Source organism: Arachis ipaensis, chromosome B7 (assembly GCF_059453495.1).
Source record: "Arachis ipaensis isolate K30076 ecotype BB chromosome B7, ASM5945349v1, whole genome shotgun sequence".
Classification (NCBI taxonomy): domain Eukaryota; kingdom Viridiplantae; phylum Streptophyta; class Magnoliopsida; order Fabales; family Fabaceae; genus Arachis; species Arachis ipaensis.
The window spans coordinates 132,004,905-132,020,659 of record NC_142442.1 but is presented as its reverse complement, the minus strand read 5'-3'; the positions used below and the strand labels follow the sequence as shown (position 1 = coordinate 132,020,659).

Here is a 15,755-nt window from a genome sequence, read left to right as displayed (position 1 = left end):
CCCACAATTCAACCATAACCAATCATCAAGTATATATCACAACATGCATATTTCTCATACATCATACCACTAAGGCCTTAATAATCATCATCACATATATGACCACATCATATATCTCAATCATTCAACAACATCAACAATTCAATGCCTATCTTAGGGCCTCTAGCCTAAGTATTTCCTACCACATTACATATTAGATACGGGAAACCGAAACCATACCTTAGCCGATTTTCCCAAGCTCCCCCGGAGCACTTCCAAACCACTTATCCACAAGCTCTCAAGGCCTCAACACCTCCAAGAACAGATTTTTCACCACCAAACCCTTTCCAAGCTTTTCAAAGTCACCAATCAAGCTCCAATATTCACATATACACAACCTAAGCCACAACCATCATACCCATACACAACATCTCAAAACCCAAACATCATAGAACAACAAAATCACACTAGGGTTGAGAATCTTACCACACCCAAGGTCCAAGGAGACAACATTAACCTTCTCCTTCAAGAGAGTTGGGTCCTATAACATCAAAGAACCCAAAATCTCAACATTTTACCCATGAAACTCGAAAATAAGGGCTGAAATTTCGAACAGAAACACGTGGCTTACCTCAAGATTAGTTGTATGGGTTTTGTAGAGCTCTCCGCGGTGAATGCGTGGCTGCAAACGGAGCGGCAATCGGAGCTCTAGATCAAAAGTTATGGTGGTTTGAAGATCAAGTGAGAGAAAGAACTTGAGAGAGTGTTCTTCCTCCCCTCTCTTCAATTTCAGCGTGTTTGAGTGTGTTGTGAGGAGAGAGAGTGCTGAAAACTAGGGTTTTGGTTTAGTTATGTTGGGCCAAGGGCCCACTTTGGGTCCGGTTGGTCCGGTTTGGCCCGTTCGGTCCAATCTTGGTCCGATTTCTATAAAATTGGTACCGAAATTCTCGTCTCAATTTCCTCTATCATATTAAGCCATAAAAATATCATTTTTGGCTTTCTAGAATAAATTCTCATTTATGGGTTAATTAGCCATTAATTAACCGGGTCTTACATTTAACTTCCATAGACAGTGGTAGAATGCCAAAATTGAGATATTTTCGGACTATAGTATTCGTCAAACAAACAATCAATAAAATATTCATCCGTACCTTCTCATTTTGAGTACATTTATACATAAAAGAAATTATACATAAAAAAAAGAAGAAAAAAAAGAGTTGAAATAGCAAAAGCAATAAAAATAATGATTCTTATAATTTTGTATGGCCATCTATATTGATAGGAGTTATAGCACATGCAGAATGTGTAAATTTCCCTTTCACGCTTTCTGTCTCTTTCTGTTATTACTAATAAGACAGTTAGTTAGTTGAGAAATGGTTAGAAGGTGTTGGAAGCTTCCCTGTCCTCCCCTTTCTATATAAGCAACCATTCTTAAAGTAGCTGTGTTTCATTTTTTAGATCAATTAATGAAATTCTCTTCTCCTCTCTATTTTCTCTATTAACGCCTTCTCCCCTTAACCCTTCTTTCATCCAAAATCACCCTCTATGATCTGGTACCTTTTATATATATAGTAGACTAAAAGCCTATGATTATCTAACAAAATTAATTTATATTTATTGAATTCAATTTGAATAAATAAAAAATTATTTTATTTTAGTTTAGTCTTTAATTCATATTATTTGAATTTAGCTCAATATATAAGATTTGATTTGATTTGATTTGATTATTAGTTGAAAATATCCTAATTGTCTATTTTATTCATAGATTTATTATTTTAATAACAAATAAATTAATCAAATTAATTAATACACATAATAAATTTGGTTTAATAAATTAAAAAAATAAATTAGAAAATACTACCAAATCAAATTGATATAAATTATAATAAATTATATGATATTTAAATATCTAATCAAATCAATTAGTTGATATAGTTAGTTTATCGTAATATAACTTGTATTTAATGAGTTAAAAGAAATAAATCGGAAACACTCTCAGAAACATGCCACGTCAGCTTCATCATTAAGTGCAAAAATCCAATTTTTATATAATAGAATAGATATCCCGATTGTCTATTTTATTCATTGATTTATTATTTTAGTAACAAATAAATTAATCAAATTAATTAATACACACAATAAATTTGGTTTAATAAATTAAAAAAATAAATTAGAAAATACTACCAAATCAAATTGATATAAATTATAATAAATTATGTGATATTTAAATATCTAATCAAATCAATTAGTTGATATAGTTTGTTTATCGTAATATAACTTGTATTTAATGAGTTAAAAGAAATAAATCGAAAAACACTCTCAGAAATATGCCACGTCAACTTCATCATTAAATGCAAAAATCTGATTTTTATATAATAGAATAAATAGATAGATGGATTCCATTTTTTAAAATTAGAAATTAATCTTCTCTCTCGTTAAAAAAGAATTGACTGACTTGTATTTTGAAATTTGAAATACACTCTACAAAGGATCCACTTAATTGATGTGATCTTACCTTAATATAATGGATAATTTTAGGTTATACACAAATAAAAAATTTTACAAACAGTACAAAAAAATTTAGTTAAAACGAGTAGTTTTTTTTTTGTCATTATTACGACAGTTTTAATCGTCATTATAACTTTAAATGGCAATAAATAAAAAAATTACAACTATCTTATTAAAATGACACTTAAATCTCCATTTTAAATTGGTTAAAATGACGGTTGCTGAATTTTTTAAAATGCTTGTTCAAATTATTGTTATTATCTATACATAATGGCAATTGAAATCGCCTATTTTAAAAAGAGTAAAATTGGGCCAAATAATCCAATTAGACAATTCTCATTAATAATAAAATTTTCTTTAAATCGAAATAGTAATAATAATAATATAATCAATCATGCAAAGAATGAGTAATTGGTATAATTTTTTTTTTTAAATTTCATTTTTATAGAATTATCTCCTTTCTATTTCTTTCTTATCTAATTAATTCTTTTTCTATTATTCCCTTATTTCATTAATTCATTTCTATTCTATATTCTTTCTCTCTCATATCGTGGTTATTTCTTATGTAATGACGGTTTAAGCCGCTACAATTTTAAACATGACAATAAAAGTATTAACTAAAAACTATCAAAATTTATAAAATGTAGAGAATCTTACAACACATTTAAATATTTTTGTCAATCAAGTCTAACTAAGTTGGCTTAAACCTAATAAAAATTACTCACATAATCTGTGCATGAATCCCAAAATTCTTCTTCTTCGCATGTTTCTTCTTCATCTTCGTTCTTCTATTGCTGCATTCTTTTTTTATTTTATTTTCTCTTCCTCCTCCTTCAAACGTTTTGCAATATTTTTTTATTTTTTTATTTTTTATTCTTTTTAAAAGGGTGAAAAACAAGAAAAAATTATGAAAAAGTAATACAAAAAGATGATAAAGAAAAAAAAGAGAAAAATTTCGAATTGTGCAAAATTTATCAAAAAAATATCACCAAAATTTTTTAAGTTGACATAGAAAATTTATTAATTTTAACACTGAAATTTCTTAACAGTGTTACATAAATTTTTTAACTAATTCTAAGTTATCAGAAACAAATGTAACACCGAAATTTTTTAACCGCGATGCCAAAATTTCTTCAACAAAAAATTTCGTAATTAATTATAAATTATCAAAAATAAAAATAACATCAAAATTTTTCAATCGTGACACTAAAATTTTTTCAACATATCTTCCTCTTCTATTTTTTTATTCATATATTTTCTTTTTTTTTTCTTTCTCCCAATATGTTCACCTTCTTCTTTTTCATGTTTTATTAGTGATACAAAATTTTTTCTATATCTTATGTTTTACTTTAAAATAAAAAATTTTATCTAAAAAATTTTGTTTTAAAATTCAATTGCATACTCTTAAATCCTAAATAATAAAGTGTCTTCCAATATGGTATGGAGAGATAAATTCAAATTCTATGTTTATCGTACTAAAATTTTAGTATTTTATATAACAAATTTTAGTATCATTTTTATTTTATTTTTATATTTCATACAAAAATTTTCGGTGTCATTCTTCTTCTTTATATTGTTCTTTTTCATTCTTTTCTTCTATAAATGTTTTACAAATATACAAACGAAAAAGATAAATAAGAATAAGAAAAAAAAGTATAAGAAGAAAAAGAAAACAATGCCAATGATGATAATGAAGATGATGATAATGAAGAAAGAAAAAGAAAAAAAAGACAAATGAAAAAAATCAAATAAAAAAAATGAGAATAAGGAGGAAAAAAAAGGAAAAAACAAACAAACGAAGAAAAAAAATGCATATATTATAATTTAATTAAATTTAGTTACAAAAAAAATTAATTGTCTAGAATTATTGAAAAATAAATTGGAATTATTTTCATTATAATAACCATAAAATTTTAAAATCTCATTATTTTAAAGCTTCCATAATATTCATTGTAATATGTTGACAAAATTTTAATCAACCTGTTCTTATTAAAAAAATTGCATCAAGTCAAAAACTTAGAATCTAAAACCTAAATCTTTTATAATAACATATCTTCTTAATACATAGTAACAAATATCATAAGTTAGATTCAAGTATGAACAACGTTTTAATGTACTGAAACCTAGTTAATAGACTTTTTTTCAGATGCTTTATAGTTTCAGGGCTAAAATTTTTATATATGAATAATTTTAATGTGAAATACAATAATATTTGATTATTTTGGTGTTCTACATAGTTGTGGTAGTAACACAAAATGTCGCTGACGTTTTACAATAAAAAAAAATTTTTAATCATGAAAGAACAAAACATCACTGACGTTTTGTAATAAAAAATATTATTTTAATTATTAAAACACAAAACGTCATTAACGTTTTATTAAAAAAATATTATTTTAATAGAAAAAACACAAAACGTCATTGACGTTCTGTACATAACTATAATAATGTTTAATGTAACACCCTAACCTTTAGCACGTCATGATCGTACCAAAAGTAAGGAGTTACTAACCTGTTCTCCTTATTTACTATTTAATATTGAGCCTTTAGGTCGATATCGCGTTTCAGTTTATAAGAAAATACCAGAAAATTATTTGTAGTAATTAAAATCACACAATTATTAATAATAGTAAATGCTATACAAATGAATTCAATATAAAACTCAAATGCAATACCTATCCCTCTGGATAAAATAAAACTTAAAGCAACAAGGGCGAGGGAACTCTATAGAAATAACAGGAATCACAAGTTAATCTACTAGTCGTCTGCATCTTCTAACTGAATCTTCGAACCTGTGTCACTGAAAGGGTGGAAGATTTTGGGGTGAGAACAAACCACACGTTCTCAGTAGGGAATGGGAATGCCGTAAAAGTAATGAATTTAATGCACAAGCAAGTCACAACAAGACAAACAATACAATCACAAAGTAATAAAACAAGCAAGCGCAATCAAATGCAAATGTGCAAACAACATGATGCATGTCTATCCCTAACGCAGGCCATGAGCTCATGTGTCGGTTGCCTACCCGCTCCCGACATTACCCGGGCACGAGTCCCAGATATGGCTTTCCAGATGCATCAGTGTGCTTATAAGTCGTACGGCCAGGCCGCATCAATGTGACTTTAAGTCGTACGGCTAGGCCGCATCAGTGTGACTTTTCAAATCAATAAGCGTACATCTGGAAAACAGTTCTCAATGTGTGGGCGTCCCCACTTTACATTTGGCACTAAGGCCCAAACAATGTCACATCTGCTCTCCTGTGGCAGACACTTCATTAATTAATATATTCTTTAAATCCTTGTTCTCTGCTCTCCTGTGGCAGAGATTCTTTTTCTTAATAAACCGAGCTCAAATCTTTACTTAAAACAAAATCTCTCCTTAAAAGATTGGGTTTAAAACATTATATTTTTCTTAATAAATCAAACTTTAAAATAGAATAAATTTTTTCTTAACTAAATATATTTTAAATAATTTAATTTTCCAAAACCAAATCTTTTAAAATAACTTTTCAAATAAAACCTCAGATTTTATAAAATTTTGGCAGCACTTCCCCTAAAACTCGGGCTTAGCCACCCTTTTCGAGTCCCAGCTGAACCATTTTCAACCTCTTTTCAATCAAGAAATCAAATACATATTCATCAAATTCAATCATTCCAAACAATCTTAAATTATTTACAAATACCCACTAGACTTTTATGGCATTCATAGTTTAAAAACAGTTAATTTCAAAACAAAATCCCCTACCTCCGTACGAAATCAAAACAACAGAAGCTCCGGAGAAACTTTCTGATCGAGCTGCTGAAGGAGAAAGCGTCAGAAATCGTCTGTGCTTCCTAAAACTCCAGTTAGCCGAACTCAAGGAGAAGAGGAACTACGTCACCGTCAACTTCTACCGGACAAAAATAACGTCAATGTGTAGAGGATGAGGATACGAACACTTTTACCGGATTAGATTTTTAATTGGAGTTACGGATCTCAAGAAATCGAAGTCGAAAATCTTATGGTCATGGAGGTTCTCTTCCTCACTCTCGGTTCCTTTCTTTCCTTTCAAGTTCAGTGACAAATGAAGAGAAGTGAATATGGATTCTTGATTAAGTGGCATTAGTTTATTGAAATGAAAGGACATGTGTCATACTTATATGTATATATATATATGCTTATGAACCACACTTCTTATTTCTTATGGCTTCGGTGGAAGAAAGAAAAGGGTAATGAAATTATATGACTATTAAGATACATGTGTCATGTTTATATATATAATAGCTAACTTTGGCTTTCCTTATCTTTCCTTTGGTTTCCTTAAGGCTTCGGCCAAAGGAATAATAATAATAATAATAATAATATTTGTCTAATCAAAATATATATTTTTGATAAATAACTTAAATTTAATAAAATAAATAACAATTAAATTAAACTTTAATATTTATAAAATTATATTTAATTATTCTTATTAAAAAAATAGTTTTTTTAAAACTACATCTCAATATAATATAATAATTGTAAATAGTTAATTATTTAATTTTCGAAAACTTGAGGTCTTACATCCTACCCCACTTATAAAAATTTTCGTCCTCGAAAATTGATATAAGATAAAAAAAAGTTTGCATCAACTTCACTTTCAAAACGTCAAAAAAAGAAAGAAAACGATTTGGCATGTCCAGTTCATGTAAAGGAAATCATATCTTATAAATGACAAGATATGGTCGGGAGTTATTCAAAACATATCTCAAGAAAGAAGTTCGAAACAAAAATTTCTCTGCAAGCAATCAAGGAAGAGATGACTTCAAACTACTTTAGCACGAATAAGGAGTATACGTTTTCCTAAAACTTTACTTCTAACGTTCTCAAACCCCATGATTCACGTTACCTATTACTTCTATCTCGTCTATGATAATCCATTAGTGTTTCCATATACATGAATCATTAGTATTAAGTTGGCCAGACCTAATACCATGAGAGATGCAACAGTTGACTAACAGAATTAATCAATAGACAATCATGCATTTGAAACTCAAACTCTTGTCAGTGGGACAAGTCCTACTGCATGATAGATACTCAGAGTATGCAGTAAAGCATAGTCAGTCCATTCCCAAGGCTCTAACGGGAACGAACTGCTCTGATACCATAATGTAACACCCTAACCTTTAGCACGTCATGATCGTACCAAAAGTAAGGAGTTACTAACCTGTTCTCCTTATTTACTATTTAATATTGAGCCTTTAGGTCGATATCGCGTTTCAGTTTATAAGAAAATACCAGAAAATTATTTGTAGTAATTAAAATCACACAATTATTAATAATAGTAAATGCTATACAAATGAATTCAATATAAAACTCAAATGCAATACCTATCCCTCTGGATAAAATAAAACTTAAAGCAACAAGGGCGAGGGAACTCTATAGAAATAACAGGAATCACAAGTTAATCTACTAGTCGTCTGCATCTTCTAACTGAATCTTCGAACCTGTGTCACTGAAAGGGTGGAAGATTTTGGGGTGAGAACAAACCACACGTTCTCAGTAGGGAATGGGAATGCCGTAAAAGTAATGAATTTAATGCACAAGCAAGTCACAACAAGACAAACAATACAATCACAAAGTAATAAAACAAGCAAGCGCAATCAAATGCAAATGTGCAAACAACATGATGCATGTCTATCCCTAACGCAGGCCATGAGCTCATGTGTCGGTTGCCTACCCGCTCCCGACATTACCCGGGCACGAGTCCCAGATATGGCTTTCCAGATGCATCAGTGTGCTTATAAGTCGTACGGCCAGGCCGCATCAATGTGACTTTAAGTCGTACGGCTAGGCCGCATCAGTGTGACTTTTCAAATCAATAAGCGTACATCTGGAAAACAGTTCTCAATGTGTGGGCGTCCCCACTTTACATTTGGCACTAAGGCCCAAACAATGTCACATCTGCTCTCCTGTGGCAGACACTTCATTAATTAATATATTCTTTAAATCCTTGTTCTCTGCTCTCCTGTGGCAGAGATTCTTTTTCTTAATAAACCGAGCTCAAATCTTTACTTAAAACAAAATCTCTCCTTAAAAGATTGGGTTTAAAACATTATATTTTTCTTAATAAATCAAACTTTAAAATAGAATAAATTTTTTCTTAACTAAATATATTTTAAATAATTTAATTTTCCAAAACCAAATCTTTTAAAATAACTTTTCAAATAAAACCTCAGATTTTATAAAATTTTGGCAGCACTTCCCCTAAAACTCGGGCTTAGCCACCCTTTTCGAGTCCCAGCTGAACCATTTTCAACCTCTTTTCAATCAAGAAATCAAATACATATTCATCAAATTCAATCATTCCAAACAATCTTAAATTATTTACAAATACCCACTAGACTTTTATGGCATTCATAGTTTAAAAACAGTTAATTTCAAAACAAAATCCCCTACCTCCGTACGAAATCAAAACAACAGAAGCTCCGGAGAAACTTTCTGATCGAGCTGCTGAAGGAGAAAGCGTCAGAAATCGTCTGTGCTTCCTAAAACTCCAGTTAGCCGAACTCAAGGAGAAGAGGAACTACGTCACCGTCAACTTCTACCGGACAAAAATAACGTCAATGTGTAGAGGATGAGGATACGAACACTTTTACCGGATTAGATTTTTAATTGGAGTTACGGATCTCAAGAAATCGAAGTCGAAAATCTTATGGTCATGGAGGTTCTCTTCCTCACTCTCGGTTCCTTTCTTTCCTTTCAAGTTCAGTGACAAATGAAGAGAAGTGAATATGGATTCTTGATTAAGTGGCATTAGTTTATTGAAATGAAAGGACATGTGTCATACTTATATGTATATATATATATGCTTATGAACCACACTTCTTATTTCTTATGGCTTCGGTGGAAGAAAGAAAAGGGTAATGAAATTATATGACTATTAAGATACATGTGTCATGTTTATATATATAATAGCTAACTTTGGCTTTCCTTATCTTTCCTTTGGTTTCCTTAAGGCTTCGGCCAAAGGAATAATAATAATAATAATAATAATAATAATAATAATAATAATAATAATAATAATAATATTTGTCTAATCAAAATATATATTTTTGATAAATAACTTAAATTTAATAAAATAAATAACAATTAAATTAAACTTTAATATTTATAAAATTATATTTAATTATTCTTATTAAAAAAATAGTTTTTTTAAAACTACATCTCAATATAATATAATAATTGTAAATAGTTAATTATTTAATTTTCGAAAACTTGAGGTCTTACATTTAACACAGTTTGGTTCATCTTAAAGGATTTCACCCCTAAAAATACAATATTAAAAAGAAAAAGTTTTTTCAGTTTGCGCTCCATATATATTATATCGGCAATAGAAGCCGTTCTGTTTTCAAGCCTAATGACTTGAGCCGCACGAAATCAATTTAGTTTCCAAAAAAAAAAAAAGTAGGGATAATGGTAAATTGGCAAAAACTCGTCAGACTGGCCTATTTCACCCGTCAAAAAATACATACCGAATTTTAGCCCGCTAAAAAAATGTCCGTTTAACTCGCGAGTTTTAATGGAATGGGTGGGTGGGCGCTCATGTAATCTTTTTAACATAAACCAAAAAATAAAACTATTTTTATACTTTTTAATTAAATTTTTTGTTGATTTATGAATTTTATTAAGCATTTCTTATAATTAATTGGTTATTAAATTTTATTATTTTGCTTAACCTAATAAAATTTTAAATTTTTTCAAAAAAAAAAATTTACTACCTATTTGGTGGTGTGGAGTGAACCATTCCCGTGTCCATTTGTCACCGGTAGTTCAAATTTCAAAGAACAAATAAAAATAAAAAATAAAAAATAAAAGAACGAATAGAGAAGAAGAACAACTTGAATATCATTATTGGAGCTAGAAATACAATCTAGGAATCCATAATCTTTTTGTTTTCAATTGTAGTGTATTCCTCTTGTAATAAAAAGAATGAAAAAATAAATCTTTAGTCAACAAAAATATTCCCATATGGTGTTACAATAAATAATGTGTCTCTCTTATGACCTTCATTTAATGAAAGAGGTAGGTAAACACCAAAGCCACCAACATTAGGACACAAGCAATTGCTTGATCATATGAAGCAGCACCTACATTTTGCAAACAAAAGTATAGATAAATAAAAATTGTCATCAATTAGAACATGATGAATTAATAATTTAATATTAAGATATAAAAAATAATAATAAAGAGAAAAATAGGAGGAAAATTAATTACCACTTTTTTCGTTTGTGGTGGGAATGCCAACATTGATAGATAAAGTTGCGGGTTCTGAAGCAGCTACTATTGAAATAAGGGTTGCAATCATGCCAAGGAAAACTGCCACTCTCATTGAAGAAGCCATCTTTCTATTACAAATGTTAATTGTTTATTTTTTTTATTGTTATTGTTTTTTTATTCTTCTCTCTCCCTTTGAAGAAAAGAAAGGAGAGAGAAATCACACAAAAGTTGTAGAAGAAAGATGTGATGAGGGTGGTGAGTTTGAAGAGATAGGTGGAGCTTCTTTTATAATAGCAATAATTGAGGTTGGATGTAAGGTGTATCCGCAAGTTTGGGAAAGCCTCTTATAAATTAGAACTTTTTTTTACTATTTAATTTGTTTTCCTATTCTTTTGTCTTCAAATTGGGAAGAGGCTATTTGAATACTTCTTTTTTGTGGCTATTCCTTTTTTCTATACATTTTTAAAGTTTTTAAAAAAAGTTAATACTTTTACTATTATCACTTCTTCATTAAATTTATCTTGTTTATTTTATTTTTGTAATCACACACACTCTCTTAAATTTAAACACCATTTTTGTTTTGATAATCTAATAATATAGATTTTATCATAATTTTGCATTAATAATAACTTTTATTATATATAATATTGATACACCAAATTTAATTTGGTAGAATTTTTTGGTTTACAATTAGGATATTTACTATTAACTATCATAATTGATTTTTTATTGATTTGTGCACACTTCAACGGATAAAACAGTTAATTTAATATTTAAAATTTTATCTATATATAAAATAAAATTTGAATTTTCAATACTTGATTAACAGACACAATTATAAATTAAACTTGGTAGATTTAAGTCATCTCTAGAAATATGCAGTGGTTGCAAATTGCATTTAACGTTACATAGAGATATAGAATATAGATAGATATTGATGTAAAAATTTATAACAAACTAAACTAAACAAGAGAAATCTCTCTAGTTTGCTCTTGAAACTAAACATTAGTATTTCTCAACTATTTAGATTTTAGTAATAATAACAAAAAAAAAAAAAAACTTGTTATTCTGGTCTTCTAAATTATCAACAGCACTTATGGGTCATGCTTGGAATAAAATGAGTGTTTTATTTCATCTCTTGTAGCAAAGTATATATAAGAAAGAGAACAACAAAATTGGATGGGGAAAAGTCTAGGGACCAGCAACTTTTGTAATTTGTGACCAGCACTTAACCATCAAAGGAAAAGTGAGCGATCTCTCACCATTGGATGTAATCTCACACCATTGAATACACTATTGATGGCCAATTGATGGTTACAAAATACAAAAATTGCTGGCCCCCTAACACTCCTCTTATATGGGAGTGAGCACTAATGCAAGCAATTCTACTAAGGGAAAGTTAGTTACAGAGTAGAAACACATGGTTGTTGACCTATCTCCTTCGGACGTGCGTAGAAGCATGAGAGGACGCATCATAAATACGAAATGGAAGAATTATGTAGGGTAGCTTGAGCCTGGTATGGTGCCATTCTATCATTCTGTTCTTATCTCTTCTGATTACATTGAATTCCTTCTATCTGTTCTAATTAATTCTTCTCTTCATTCAGGTCCTCATGCACAACGAGCATCGCTGCGTTTTTACTTCACTTTCCTTTCTTAGTTCATACCACTATTTTAATGGTTTATTTTTCTTCAAGTAATACTACAAACTCATATAGTTCCAATTTTCTCGTAATTATTCTTCTAAATCATCATTATAACATTACTTTTCCATCTGCATTATTAAGTACCTTCCATTTGATGCTTTTATTACCATGGCAGACAACACCAGAATGAAGGGTTTGAAGGCCAATGTCAAGAAGCTATTTCAGATGATGGAGTCGATGATAGAAGAGAACAGATCTGAGCGAGCTCGATTGAAGGAAGCAACGGATCTGAAATTTGAGTTTCTCCAAGCCTCCATTTCCTAACTCGCTAATGAGTCATCTCAGGCTCGATTGGTTGTTTTGGGTTCTCACCATGGCACCAACTCCAGAGAGGATCATTCTTGGCATGGAATTGCGCAACCAGAAAAGTAAACTGCAACTTGGCCAAATTTGATGGATCTGATGCTTTAGCTTGGATTTTTTCTATTGATCAATATTTTGAGTTCTTCCGGGTTCCTGAGGAGGAACAAGTGGGTCTCGCTATGATGCACATGTCAGATATGACAATCCCTTGGTTTCAGATGATGCAGCGTATATCACCAAGAAATTAAAGAGATCCCTTGGCAATCCCCATTGAAGAGATCAATTGAAATTGAGTTTGGTTCTTCGCTATTCGAATCACCGAGAGAACTTCTTTTCAAACTCCAACAGCAAGGGTCTATTTTTTATTATTATGCAGAATTTGTGGCATTGGCTAACAGATCCCACATTGATCCCCCGGATGCTTTGAGGGATTGTTTCATCAGTGGGTTACAACAGGACATTAGGTGCGAGGTCAAGGCGCAGTGTCCGCCTTCCTTGATGAGGGTCGTGAGCTTAGCCCATTTATACGAGGACAAGTTCTCCCCCAATCTGTATACCACTATAGCGCCGGCTTCATTCTGCTCTGTTAACCCTCAGACCCTGACTATAACCAACCTAAGCCTTCTCTATGTACAGGCTCACCTTCAATACTACAAGTGCCATCCCAACGATCCTCAGCTTCTTCTCCATAAAATCCAATTCGCAGGTTATCCTTAGCTGATATTCAGGCTAAGAGAGCCAAAGGCTTGTGTTATTGGTGCGATGAGAAGTACATCACTCTCTATCCCAAATTGTCACTTCATATTATTTCAACTTGGAGAAGAGGAAGCCATGGATCTAGAACAGCAAGCTGTGATTGAAGAGGTAGTAGATCCTTTACTACACACCCTTGAGCAACAAGTAACTGACTATCACCTATCCTACAATGCCATGCATGGTACCTCTGGTTCGTCTACTATCTGAATCAGAGCTCTCCTTCAAGGGTTAGAGGTTCAGGCTCTATTGAATGGAGGCAGCTCTGATAGTTTACTCCAGCCTCGAATAGCCAAATTCTTGAATATCCCAGTGCAGCATGTCCCTGGTGTGAGGGTGATAGTAGAAAATTTTGGCATTATGGATGTTAAGGGTTATATTCCTTCTCTGGAAGTCACAATGAGCGGGTGTAAAGTTACTATTCCACATGTCTTTGTGCTGCATGTTGCTGGAGGTGACTTGGTGATTGGTTCCCCTTGGCTCACGCAACTGAAAACGCACATTGTGGACTATGATGCTGCTTTTCTTTGATTCCTTCATAATGGAAAGTTTGTTACAGTGTATGGTGAGAAGAATTCCATCCCGAAGCAAGCTCAGTATCACCATATTCAACATCTTCTCAACACTGATGCAATTGAGGAAGTCTTCACAGTAGAAATTCAGCAACCTGCACAAAATCCAATTACTCCCTTGTCGCTTTCTCCTACCTTGGAGCCTGTTTTTGCTTAACTCCTCCAAAAGTATCAAATAGTATTTCAGCAGCCTACAGGACTTCCCCTATAATGATTTTATGATCACTCTATTCCTTTGGTAGATAGGGCAACGTCAATTCGAGTTAGACCGTATCAATACCCTCACCACCATAAGACTCAAATTGAGTGCATGATTTAAGAGATACTTAAGGATGGCATCATTCAGCCAAGCCATAGTCCCTTCTCATCACCAATCCTTTTGGTCAAGAAAAAGGATGGCTCTTGGACATTCTGTACTGACTACCGTGCTTTAAATAATATTACAGTCAAGGATCGATTTCCCATTCCTATAGTGAATGAACTTTTCAATGAGTTGACGGTTATGAATCTCGAATATCTATATTTAAGCCGGTCCAAGCTATGTGGATAAGACTGCATGAGTTAGTTTTGATACTATTGGGCCGATTTTATAGTGCCAAATTTTGAATATAAATTGTATATTAGAAGAGAATGTGGGTTGGGCTCATATTTTGCAAGTACATGTAAAAATAATTACCGTTCGTATTTTATAAAAGTTATTTTATTCGAGTGACACAAAAAATATTAATTAATGGTTTAAATTTTTTTTTTATAAACTCGCCAGAAAACAAAAAATATATTATCTTTAAACAAAAATTATATTTATCTTTATTACTCAATTTACCCCTCTTGAGTAAGTCAGAAAAAATCAAAATTTGATGTAAATTTGAAAACATAAATTAAGTACATAAAATATAAAATCGTAATAATATTTAAATTGTAAAATAGATTGATTTATCTAAAATTATAATATCAAAAAATTTTGAGAGTTAAATAAAAAATTTACTTCTATATTCTTGAGTATATATATTTTTACTTATCGACTAATATTTACCTGAATTGTGAGCATCCTTCTCTATCTATCCCTACTTTGCATCTTTTTAAGGGTTGAATTGTTAGTGAATTTTGATCGAAGAAAAATGGAGAGAAGGTAAGGATTCATCCATTTGAATTGTACAATAAAATTCTTTTTACTTTTAAATTTTTCATTTCATCATATTCCTTCCATAATTCTAAACGAAAAAAAAAAACTACTTTTTTTAGTCCATAATTAACTAGCATTTCTTTTTTCTTTTACTTATACTTTTTATATAAAATAACAACTCAAACTCCAAACCCATTCATGTTTTCTATTTTGTTGGCTTATTGATGATTAAAAAAAAACAAGTTGATATCCTAGCAAATTAAAACCGTTAGCAAATACACACCATTAGAGCCTATGAATGTTGTTGTTGTTGTTGTTGTTGTTGTTGTTGTTGTTGTTGTTGTTGTTGTTGTTGTTGTTGTTGTTGTTGTTGTTGAAGAAAAAGAAAAAAATATTAAAATTAAACAAGTGAGAAGAAACATTCGGATATTTTTTTTTACCAAAGATAGGAAGACTCGAACCCACGACTTCTTAGATAAATATAAGGAGATTATGCCATTTAAGGTATAACTCATTGACTAAACATTCCAATATTGACGCTTAGGTTTTGTGGAGATTTATATATAAGTTGGACAT

At 30.9% G+C, this 15,755-nt stretch overlaps 1 long non-coding RNA gene across 1 annotated transcript; it reads right to left on the bottom strand.

Annotated features, from left to right (window-relative positions):
• Window positions 1–10,328: 10,328 nt before the first annotated feature.
• On the bottom strand, window positions 10,329–10,973 carry LOC110264368 (uncharacterized). The gene is made up of 2 exons (XR_002350457.2): window positions 10,720–10,973; window positions 10,329–10,592 (listed from the first exon to the last, which is right to left on the bottom strand). It is a non-coding gene; the product is annotated as an uncharacterized LOC110264368 (long non-coding RNA).
• Between the last annotated feature and the right edge of the window lie 4,782 nt (window positions 10,974–15,755).